Source organism: Ptiloglossa arizonensis, chromosome 13, assembly GCF_051014685.1.
Source record: "Ptiloglossa arizonensis isolate GNS036 chromosome 13, iyPtiAriz1_principal, whole genome shotgun sequence".
Lineage (NCBI taxonomy): Eukaryota > Metazoa > Arthropoda > Insecta > Hymenoptera > Colletidae > Ptiloglossa > Ptiloglossa arizonensis.
In genome coordinates this window covers 11,429,527-11,441,557 of record NC_135060.1, presented here as the reverse complement: position 1 = coordinate 11,441,557, position 12,031 = coordinate 11,429,527, and the positions used below count along the sequence as shown (strand labels likewise).

Here is a 12,031-nt window from a genome sequence, read left to right as displayed (position 1 = left end):
ATTCGATAACGATAGAACGAACGAGCAAAGTTTCCAAAAGTCGAAGAGGTTTCCTACGTTTAGCAAAGAATTTTATAATTCTTTCGCGATTGGACAGTTCTTCGTTCAATATCGATACGTAAACTCCTAGGAATGTTTTGTCGTAGTTCGATGTTAATAAACGGTGATCGTGTACAACTTTTACGCAACGACGTATTTACATAGTACGTAATTTTTTATAAATTTATTGCGCGATGGCGGACGTAAAGCGCGGAAGAAGAAGTATTTTCAGAAATCGTAATTAAACAATGTTAAAGTTTTTCATTCGAGGTAATTTACGACGTACGCTGTCAATTGCTCACCTCTGTCGAAGTATAGAGAATACTAACGAATAAGAAGTCTAACCTGTTACACAACCAAGAAAAATATAGCTTGGCAACTGCCGTTTCCAAGATCAAATTAGTACGTACGGAACGTTGAAAAAAGGCTAGCGTTACGTCATCGGTCGCGAAACTATTAATACATCGTTAATTTTATGCAAAGTGTATTCCCGTATACTGCTGTCCGACAATTCGGAGCACACTTCGATCTTCGAAATAAACGAACAACTTTTCAAACGCGCGCAAACGTTGCACCGAAAATATTACACTCGCACGTTACTCGGTAATTACCCTACACAATTTCGAAAGAAAATTCTAATTCCATTCAAATTTCGACACTTTATCGCTGCGAACTTTTTCAAACTATAAAATTACTTTCCATCAACCGTTGCACGATAACAGAGAACTGCTCTAACTTGCCAACGAAACACCATCGAAAAGATGAAACTTCATACTCCAAAGTATCCCAAACTCTTCGTACCATCTACAAAATCGCGTATAAAAAAAAAAACAAAACAAAAGAACACAAAGGTTTGTCTTTCCAAAGAACAAAGGGCGTTCGAAACTTGAAATTGTCGGTGTACGCAGAGGGACGATCGATCGTTGTTCGATTTAGTAAAAAAGAACCGCTCGATCCGCGTCGCGAGTAAGTAGTTTCGATCGGTTTGGAAGATTTCCCGCTCGATGGGCGGCCGCGCGTCCCGGTGTGTTCCACTGACACACTTCGAATGCGCCCAAGGTCGATGGTTCGTGCACCGAATCGTGATCCTCTCGTAGCACCGCGGCGGGCGCCGCCACCCCCTTTTTCCTCCATTCATGGCGGTTTCGAGCGAGGCTCGCGCGTCGCGACGTATTTCGAGCGGAATAAAGGACGAGATTCGGTCACGGTTGAGCCGCGGGGATTCGCACGTCAGACCGAGGCGCGATCTTCATTCCGCGGACCTTGCTGCGAGCGGACAGGCGAAACAAAAGAGCGAGCAGAAGAAAGAGAGAAAAGAGAAGCAAAAGGATCGAGCTGTTCATAAGCCCTCGCCGGCGTCTATTTCTGGACTTAACGAGGGACGTCTCGAGAAGGACGCTGAAACTGGACGATGTGCCTCGTAATTGTGTCAAACTCCACGTGGCCCTTTTATCGCGCCTCGGCTCGCCGAATTTTTATTCGAACCGCGCGCGTTTCAACGGACACCGCTGATTTGCATTCGGGTTTCAACCGTCCCTTTCGCGTGAAATTTAACGGTTCGTTCTCGGACCGCGTAGTTCACGAGACCGATGGAATTACGCGTCGCGAAACCGTTCCGTTTAATTAACGATAATCGCTATCGAGTTATCGCCGTTTTACGCAATTAGACGCAATTACGGTTGTTTTCTCGCGGGTGATGAATCTAACCGGGACGGGTTTCTAATTGCACACCGTGCTCGACGAATAGAATTTTCAGCTTTTGGTTGTCCATTTCGTTGACGAACGATTAATTCATCGAGGTGTAATCTTTGCGAAATTTCCGGGAGATACTCCGTTCGTGGACCGGTGCTCGCGCGAATCGGAGACTTCAATGCCGCATGTGCCCGAATCTCGCGTAAGTTACGTTTCTTCGACGAGGATTCGTTTGAACTTAAAGAGTTTACAATGGAGTAGAGTTTGCAATGGAAACGTTACATTTTCCGTGCTCGTTAATCTTCGAGGAACAAATACAACGCGACGAGTTACGTACAAGTATTACGCGGTACTACTGGTAAACGCGCGAAAGATTTTTCACGAATCGTCGACTCGCAGGCTACCGTAATTTCGTTTAATTTGTAGATAACGCGAGAAACGCAAGAAAATTTCTATTCTCTCGGTCGAATTTAATTAATAGCAATTTAGAATTCACCAAGCCAAGGTGAAGATTTAGTATCCATCGAACGCAACGATTGTTTTTCGGAGCACGTTATTCGAAACGAATCCATGAATCTAGAAAAAGGAACAATTTGCTCGAGAGTCACCCAAAATTTTGTTATTTCCATCGGTTACTGATTTCCTCGACTACTCTTCGGTCGAATGAAAAATCGAACGACGAAGCGAATGGAAAAAATAAGACACTGGCACATATTTTCCACGAAGACCGACAAATTCGAACAAGTGTACGAATTATCCAATTAAATTTTCACACTGCCAATTTCTATTCAAGAACGACGCACTGTAAAATTTACAACGTCCAGATTCTACACCACTAGAGAATTCTAACAACAATTTCAACAACATCCAGAGAATGTAATAGAAACAAATCTGCTCCAAAAAAAAACCAACGTACCCCATACTCCATACGTTGGTTGGAGAATCGCAAAATTGGATTCACGTTCACGGTCTTACAAATATTCGACATAATGTACGCGACGCGAGTCGATGGAAAATGAAATACAATTACGTTCGAGATTAATTTTACTTTCTCACTGTTCGACGTCAATCGAGATTCCAATTTTACGTACTACGTACAAAGTTCCTCGAACACGCACCAAAAGATACGAGTATTCGTTTCTAAAGAAGTCGAATTTTGAGCAGCACTTCGATTCGAACGGAACATCCTACGACACTGTTTTCCTTCGCACTCTTCGCGTCACTTTCCATTCTAATTCCCTCTGCGACAGTTCCTCTCCGATTCGATCGACACTGCGTCGTTTCACAATTAGCTTTTCGCGACCAAAAAGTTTCCCCGGTAGCCGACACTCCCGACACTCGATGAATTGCTACACAATCGTTCGAGTATCTCGGAGGAAAAATCGTCTCGAGGACCAAAACGATCGATTCTCCGACTCGAGGAATCGAAAATCTTTTCCCTTCGTCGAGGCTCGAATAGTTCGATTACTCTTTGAATCGATCTTTCGGTCAACGAGACACTCTGCCCTCCCGTTGAATTTCTAGTTCCCCTGATTACGGATCCAAATGGAGGAACAAATTCTAATAATCCATCCGCGACGAAAGTCCCGGATTTCCCTTTGGATGAAGCCCTCCCGTGTAACGAGCAGCACGACGCACGAAGTCGCGTGTCGGAGCCGCGATCGGTATAATTACGGCATAATTGTAATAATAATTCGTGGTATTCGCGTCCGCGGGAACCGTGGAGCGAAACGACGATCACGACTCATCGAGGGACGAGAAGATCGGTAATTTTCGCGAACGAGGCGAGTCAACGTCTCGCGCGAGCGTAACCCGAATTCTCAAGGCCGTCGAAGGCGAACGCGCACCGATCCTCGGCGTCGGTGAGTTTTACTCGACACCGGGTTGCAAACGTTGCACTGCACTCTTGGTAAAAACGGCACACACGGCCCCGATCGGTATCGATCGACGCGTCGATGTTTCTCGTCCCTCGAGGAGGAAGTCGTGCGATCCGTCCGGCTGTCTTCGCTTTCCCTTTTTTCGTGAGTCGGAAGCGTTTCGCGGAGTACTCGACGACGATTCTCGATGAGAGATCGATAGGGTTCGGGGATCACCGATCCATCCGTCGTCGATACGGAATCGTCGTCGTTGCGTATCGATGGACGCGTACGAAACCGAAAACGAAAAACGGGGAGAGAAGAAGAAAAAAGAAAAAAAAAAAAAAAAAAAAAGAAAAGGCGAGCGTTATCGCTCGAACTGCAGAATTCAATTTACCTTCACTGGCACGGTAGCATTCCGATCGGTAATGCCTCCGGGTGCGCGCGTACTGTTTTAGGATATCCCCCAGGAGCGGTTCACCGTCTCGCGAACCAACGAGAAGAGGAGCGAAAGAGGAGGAGAGAGAACCACGGTCTCGCGGTTTATACCGAACAAAACACTCTCGCGTAGCGGGCGACTGTCACCGCCGCCCGGAGGCAGCAGCCGGGTGTCTCGTCCCGTGGGACCGGCGCCGAGACGGACGAACAACAACACCTTGCGCCCGATCCACGATACGACGCGACGTCGCAACAACGATTATCGTCGATCATCGATCGAGCCGAGCGGGTGTCCTCGCGCTCTGCCTCGCCACTCGCGGCGTGCGCGTTCTCCCGCGTCGTACGACTTCCAAACGTTTCCGCACTGGCTCTTCTCCGTTGTTGTTGTTGTTGTTGTCGTCGTCGTCGTTCTCGTTATCCTCCGATGCGTCGTCGTACACGAATACGGTGTATTCGTCGAGGTACGGACGACTCACGATCTCCCGTAACCACGCGCGAACGAAAACTCCGCACACTTGTTGCCCCCCGAGCTCACTGCGCCGCGGAATCGGTTCGATCCCGACGCGTCGCGATCGACGTTTACGGCGAACAATCCGATTCGTGCGCCGACAACGGCCACGGGGAAGGGGGAGGGGTGTGGTGGGGCGGGGTGGGCGGTTTGATGCCCACCGAGAACGGAGCGCGCGCGCGCGCACGCGAGATCACTTTTCTTCCTTTATTTATTTCCTTTTATTTACGTTAGCGTTACTCCTCTTTCCCTCTCGTTCGTTTCTTCCCTTCTCGAATGATCCCTTTCCTCTCGTTTTCGCTCGTTTCGTTTCACGTCTCGTTCCGCACCTCGATTACTTACGCGCGTTAGGGGACGGGGGAGGGTAGTGGGGCGCGAGGTCCGGGGAGGGGGACCTCTCGTTAGGTAATCCCGTGTACGAAACCGCGCTTGGTGGCTACCACACACTCCGGCACGCACCGTTCTCCGCCGAGCGCCGAAGAACTAATAAAAGCTGGGCCCCGGCTTGATACTGCGTAGGCCGCTTACTACTCCTTCCACCACCGCGGCGACGGCGGCGGCTACGGCTACGGCTACGGCTACGGCGGCGGTGGCGGTGGCGGCGGTGGCGGTGGCGGTGGCGGTGGCGGTGGCGGTGGTGGCGGTGGCGGTGGAACGGCGGCGGCGGAGGAGCGGCGGTGGCGGCGGCGGCGGCTCTCTCGGTCCTATCCCACCGACGTGCCGGACCGGGCCCCGACAGAGAGACAGGCAGGAGAGAATGCACGAACGGACGGACGGACGGACGGACGGACAGACGGACAGACGGACGAACGCCGCGCGGGCACGGACGCGGAGACGCGCGGCCGTACGGTTCGAGACACGGACGAACCGACGGACGTAGAGGACTTTAAACAGGTATATACGGGCCCAGGGTACCCAAGAAGGGGGGGGGGGACGAAGAGCTCGCGCGCGCCCCGTGCACCGCGCTGCCCGGCCAGGGCTACCCCCTGCCCCGAGACGATGCCTCTCCTTCGTAATCCCCCGTGTTACCGCTCCGGTTGCTCCTGCCCCGCGTCGTTCCTCGCCGCTCCTGACCGCCTCCGCGCGAGCTGGCACGGTCGTCACTCGGTCAAGGTCCCCCACCAAAAACCTGCACAACGCAGAACGCCGCGTCGCCTCGCGTCGCGAGAGAGCTCCACGGTACCCGTGGTCGACGCGGTTACCGATTCGGTCCACGGACAACGCTATACTTGGCGCGAAGCGAGCAGCCCGTTCTCCAACCGAGGGTGATACCTAACGCGCCGAGCGGACTCGATTCCGACTCGGTTTTTCGCACCTATTTCACCAGTTTATTTGCGTCGAGATCGTAGTCGACGATGCGGTTCGCGATGAACCTTCGAGGCAACGAGAAAGTTTCTCGATGCGAGGGTGGTGGGCGATCCACCGAGTGGACTAGTTTCCGACTCGACTTGGTTGCTCGCGCGAGAGCCCCTCTTTTAAGAGTTTCTTGGCGTCGAATCGTCGTCGCGACGGCATTTTCGAATCGTGTAGCGTCGGTTGGAGTACGCGATTCTCGGTTCTTGAAAGCGATCGTGTTTTTCCGACATCGTCCGCTATTCCCCACTTCTTCTCTCCGTTGAGTAGGGAGAGGCGACTAACGGTTGCACAGTGGTCGTTACCGTTTACGGAAACATCGTTCTCCTTTCCTCGATGCGAGGGTGGTAGGCGATGCACCGAGTGGACTCGATTCCGACTCGATTCTTCTCTCGGGAGCCCACCTTTTCCAAATTCTTCTCGATCGAGTAGTCGCGGTCGTTGATTCGGTTCACGGACAACGCTATACTTGGCGCGACGGCAGCGCTCCTTCCTCGATGCGAGGGTGGTGAGCGACGCGGCAAATGGACTCGATTCCGAGTCGGCTCGGTCGCTCGCTCGGTCGCTCGCGCGCGAGCGGAGGCTGAGTCGGATCGCGCGAAGGACGGCGGTCGTTTGGAGTAACGAGGCCTCGCGTTGGTTAACGAAACGATTGAGACATCGGGACACGGTAGGCGACGAGTAGAGAGAATATGGGAGAGGCCCCCGACGAGAAGAATAGCGGAGGTCGCGGTGTAGCGTTTAGAGAATATGGGCCGTGTGTGGGCTTCGATGGTTTCAGAACGTTTCGCACCGGGGTGTTGGATCGTACGCTCGAGACGATGGGCATTGTTCGAGTGGGTTGTTGTTCCACGATCGATCGAACGAAATTGTTTGGACGATCGATGGGTAATTAGTTTCGGGCCACCGTACGAGAAGAAGTTTGCGTAATCGCGAGAGTAGGATTAACGATCGCGTCGAGCGCTATCTCGAAACGACGATGGACGAAAACCGTGCGAAATTGAGACAATTTTGCAATACTAAGAATATTTTTTTAATTTTTTTTTTTTAACGTTGAAAAGAATGCGCATATATTGCTGGCTGAAAATTCGAATTACATTACACAACAATTACGCGAAATTGTGCGATTATCCGTGGAAGGATATCGTGGAAAATTATTTGTTTTAGTATCATTTCGAGTGTATTGCTTCGTTTTGGCAACTACGCGTATAATTCGCGCGGGAGTCAACGCGATAAAATAATTTTGAACTCGTGTCTCCTTAAATAGTTATTTCGTCGAAATATCCTCCTTTGGACTTTTTCACGACTTTAACGATTTTAGGTATCCTTCGAATTAATTTCTGAGATCGTATCACGAGCAACGTTCCGTCAACGTTCGTTTAGCAGTTACCACGAGCGTTTTTTCGACGTTGGTACGTTCCAATCGTCGAGTATACGCTTCTAGGAGGATTAATGGCTTACACTAACGCTTATAAATCGTAGAAACTGGTAATAAAATAATTCGTCCTGTCGGTTTCTCCTTGTCAATGAACAAGATGTGCCCAAATTTTCAGCGATCGATGTATTTTTCGACCTATTCGACAAACAATAGAACGAATAAATGTAATCGTAACAATGAAAATGATCTTTTTTGGCAAATATTTGTACGTTTTGACGTTTAAAAAAAAAACGAGATCTATCGCGATTAAATTTCGTTCCACTCCTGTTCGAAAGAGAAATTTTAGGACACCCTGTAATTATCGTAGCATAGATTTACATACCGATGTAAAAGTTGGCGCAGTTTTCTATAATCTCTACGAGCTCACCGGCGAATCAGTATAGAAACGTTTATGAAATAATTCCACTCGTTATGACATCTTCCTCGCGAAATAAACTTTATTGCTATCTCCCGGAAGATAAACTCCATTAGAGACGGCGATAAATGTAATAATAACCCGGATCGCGCTAATTGCAACGGACACGTTTCAACTTTTCGCGTTGAAAATTTTACCGCTTCGATTCGCCGTTTCTAATTGCTCGATAACGCCAGAGAAGGTGTCTCGTTGCGTTAGAAAACGCTGGTCGAATCCAACTTGGTGTAATTGTCGATTTTTTGCGACCGTTATGAATCAATCGCAATTTCTATCAAAATTGTGCAATTGGTACTCGTACGAGACTTGTACGGAGATTTCGTAAAAAGTCATCGACGATTCGAGCGTAAAAGAGCCATATTCGCCGTAATAGAGAGGGAACAGGTGGGTCAACGTTCGTGACAAGTTCGACCTTAGTGCGTTTCAACTTTGTCGCGTTCTCGTAAATAATAGTGTTTCTCTGCAACGATACGACGAGAGTACTCATCCTGGTCGAACCTCTCGGTACTGACGAATACCAAAGGATAGATGTTTCAATAGTTCGTGAATTGCGATCAGTGAGGTTACTCTGTCCCAATTATCACCGGTCGATTTACCTTTCGAATAAAACTCGAACGGTTCAAGTAATCTCGATACTTGTTCTTTTATTTAAAAGTACAAACTTGGAAGTTAACAATGGAACAAGATATCTTCCAAATGGCCACCGAACTTTCCCCAAAATTTTTCACGTTTTCGCACGATTCGGATAACCTGTACATATTTCATGATCGTCGTTAGCATTTAAGTTTGAATCTCGCGTCTAAAAAAAATATCTTTCGGAATAGTTTACGGACAAAGAGAGCTTTCCTTCGAAGTAAGACAATTATTACATCCGAATAAAATGATTTCAATCGTTTCGAAACCGTGGCGAGCGAAAGTCGTGATTCGTAACAAAAGAGCCGACAGTCGTTAAAATTTGCAAAAAAAAAAAACACCTAGCAAAAGGAACGATTCGTAGATGCGTTCTTCGTCTAGATGAACACGGTCGTCGATGCGAAAGCGAGGAGAGGGATCGGTAACATCGCAACCGATACACAGAGCCGAGTCGCGAAGCGAATAGAGGATCGTGCATCGCTAAGTACCAAGGATGAAGCGGCAGGATCGACGGAGTACAATTACGGATGATCGAGGATCGGTCTTGTTTCTATTTTCTGCGAGTAGTTAGCCCGATAGGCGACGGGCCAATCACAATGTCCACTCTTGGCGGTGCCGAGCGTATTATGATTGGCGTAATCATCGCACGGGGCGAATCAACGGCGGGCCCCGTGTATAAATAATTGAGCTTTAAAGTCGATCTACGTGCCGCGGATCTAGCCGATGAAGGGTTGACGAGTAGCACTCGTGGGACGTGCTACGTAACAGACGAGAGAGTTATTACGTAGCTCGATGATGAGGAGAGCTCCCGAGATCGTTACGACGCACCCCGATCCAGCACGGCCGAAAAAAAGAATGTTTACGCGAAAAACGGGGCGGTTAAAAATCGTTCGCTACCGCTCGATCAACGCGGATTATCGATCACCGGCCGAACGACGTACCGATTCCACGGTTGTCGAACGCCATCGTTTCTCGCGACGGAGACTCGCGACGAACGAGCTGCACGCTCGAGATCGTTTTTATCGGCGATCGAACCGTTCCGTGATTTATTTATTCGTTTGACAACGAACGAGCGCACGTTACACGGTGCACGGAAACGTTTAACTCGCAGACGCGGGGGGAGAAAAAAATAAAAAACAGTCGAGAGTCACTCGTTGGAATGAAACGTGAAAGGAGACTGTAATTGGAAAATCGAAGGTTCGGTTCCAGAAGAGTGGATCGTTCAAAGCGTCGTTGGAACCGGAGAAAAAGTAACTAAATTACCCTTGATTCTTTGCAAACACTGAACAATACATTGCGAAAACTTTGCGGTAATTGAAACGATTCTATTCGATGGAAGTGTAACCGATAAATATTCCACGACGATCGGTCAATGTTTTCCTACACTCGTCCGAAAACATCGTATCTCGTCATTTTCTCTATCGTCGTTCCTCTTGTTTCGAGTAGTCGCGACCGAGACGCGGTAACGTGTTATTTTTGCATACAAGATGTTTCTCGACGCGAGAGGTTCGGGGTTAAGTGGAAGATCTCGCGTTGCGAGCACTTGAATTTCGCTCGCCTCTCGGGAGCGTTTCAGAATTCTCGCTACGGTAAGAAAAAATCGGCCAATGAGATGACGCATCGTTCGGTAACGCTTTGGATATCGCCTTGAAAAATATTCATCGATATCGGATCCTGTTTCTCTTGCTACGCGGGTATTGTTTTGCGCTCACGAGACGAGGTGATTTATTTTAACCGATTTTTCGCGGTAACGAGCGACAAATATACCTTGAAAGTACAATACAAAAGAGCGATCGTGCTTTTGTTCGTCGTAACCACCGATTCGCCCCGTATTATCCCGCGAACCAACGCCCAGTGATGTTCGTCCGCTTTTAAAAATAAAAATAAACCGTAAAATCTCTGTATTTCGAGCGACATTGTGCGTTACCGCGGTATCTCGCTAGATACCGCACTGTTACCCTGTCCACAATTCGCTTAAAGAGTAGTCCCCAGTGATAGTAGCTCGTAATATCTGTCCATCTTTAAAAATCAGAAGGGACCATAAAATGTCCCTTTGCGAGCGACACTACGTAACTACGGTCACCCTATTCACTCCGCATCGTCCGCTTAAAGAGTAGTCCCCAGTGACGGTAGCCCATGATATTCGTCCGTCTTTGAAACTAGGAATAAACGTTAAAATTTCTGTATTTCGACAATTACGAGCGACACTGTACGTAACTAGGGTCACCCTATTCGCTCCGCATCGTCCGTTTAAAGAGTAGTCCCCAGTGACGGTAGCCCATGATATTCGTCCATCGTTGAAACTAGGAATAAATGATAAAATTTCTGTATTTCGAACAATTACGAGTAACACTGTAACTACGGTCACCCTATTCACTCCGCATCGTCCGTTTAAAGAATAGTCCCCAGTGACGGTAGCCCATGATATTCGTCCGTCTTTGGAACTAGGAATAAACGATAAAATTTCTGTATTTCGAAGAATTACGTACATTGTACGTAGATCCACGATATCTCGGTAAATATCGAACGATTGGCCTGTGCCCGGTTCACCCCGTACCGTCCGGCGTAAAAAGTAATGTTCTCGTTGTCGGTTCGATCGAAAGGTTCGAGAGGTTCGCCGCTACCGTAGGATCGCGCGCACCTGACCGATCGGCTTACGGTGGGACGTGTAAGCTTCGAAAGTGTTCGCCGCGGCGCGTGATTTACGATCGTCGACGAAGCGTTCGCGGTGGCGCGGTGGCGTGGACGCTTGACGGGTCAAAGTTTTCACCCTTCCGTGGCGTAGCACGAGTGTGTCGGGGTTCTCGCGACGTGATTGGCGTGCGTAAATGGGTGACGACTAAACTGGTGGAACCGAGCAACAACAACGAACAGGATTTTCGAGATGATGATGATAATGATGATGATGATGACGATAATGATGATGATGCCTCGTGGTAGCGATGCCCGGGTGACTGAAACGGGGACGGGGGGAGGTAGGAAGGGGTACTGCTCCCCGTGCAAGTTCAACTATCCTCGCCGCGGTCTCCTTCTCGCTCTTTATCTCGGTTTCGAGCGAGCCGGCCTTGAACTTACCCTCGCTCCTCTCGGTGCTAATGAAGAGTCGGACCGAGGAGAGTCCTCCGCGCGGTGGACAGACGTCTCTAATTGGCCGCGCCACGGACCACCTCCCCGAACGAGGAAAGCCGTCCGTTTAAACGGAGAAGTTATTTTCACTTTCTATCCGCGCCGTGGCCGAGGCGAGCGGAACACGGAGGGAACGCGCTTGCTTCGTGCTCGTGCTCGTGCTCGTGCTCGTGCTCGTGCTCGTGCGCGAGACCGTAATTGTACGCGTCTCGGTGCGCTGGAAACGAACGACGCGACGCGGTTGAAGTTCGAGGCGCACTCGGTTGGGACCCGACCGGTAGGCCGCGTTCGTGACGTAACCGAACGACACAGTGGGTGTTCCTATCTACGATTGTTCGATGCCACGTTGCGTCCCGTCGGTTCAATGCGTCCGTATGACAGATGCGACAGATCTATAGCCCAACCTGCCCTCGAACCGTTTACTTTACGACTTCGTCCTCCACCTATGACTAATTACCCAGCCGTTACCGCGAACCGAGAAATTAAACGTTTTCGTTCTTTTCCTCGGCGCTGTCTTCGCACGGATCGAGTATCGT

General features: G+C 49.4%; 1 protein-coding gene across 1 annotated transcript in view; it reads right to left on the bottom strand.

Moving 5' to 3' along the window:
- The window catches only part of Blo (bloated), a 214,517-nt gene extending 209,471 nt beyond the window's left edge, over positions 1–5,046 (bottom strand). The window contains exon 1 of the mRNA XM_076324977.1: positions 3,985–5,046. The gene's annotated coding sequence lies outside the window, so the exon portion shown is untranslated. The remainder of the gene's footprint in view (positions 1–3,984) is intronic.
- Positions 5,047–12,031: the final 6,985 nt, after the last annotated feature.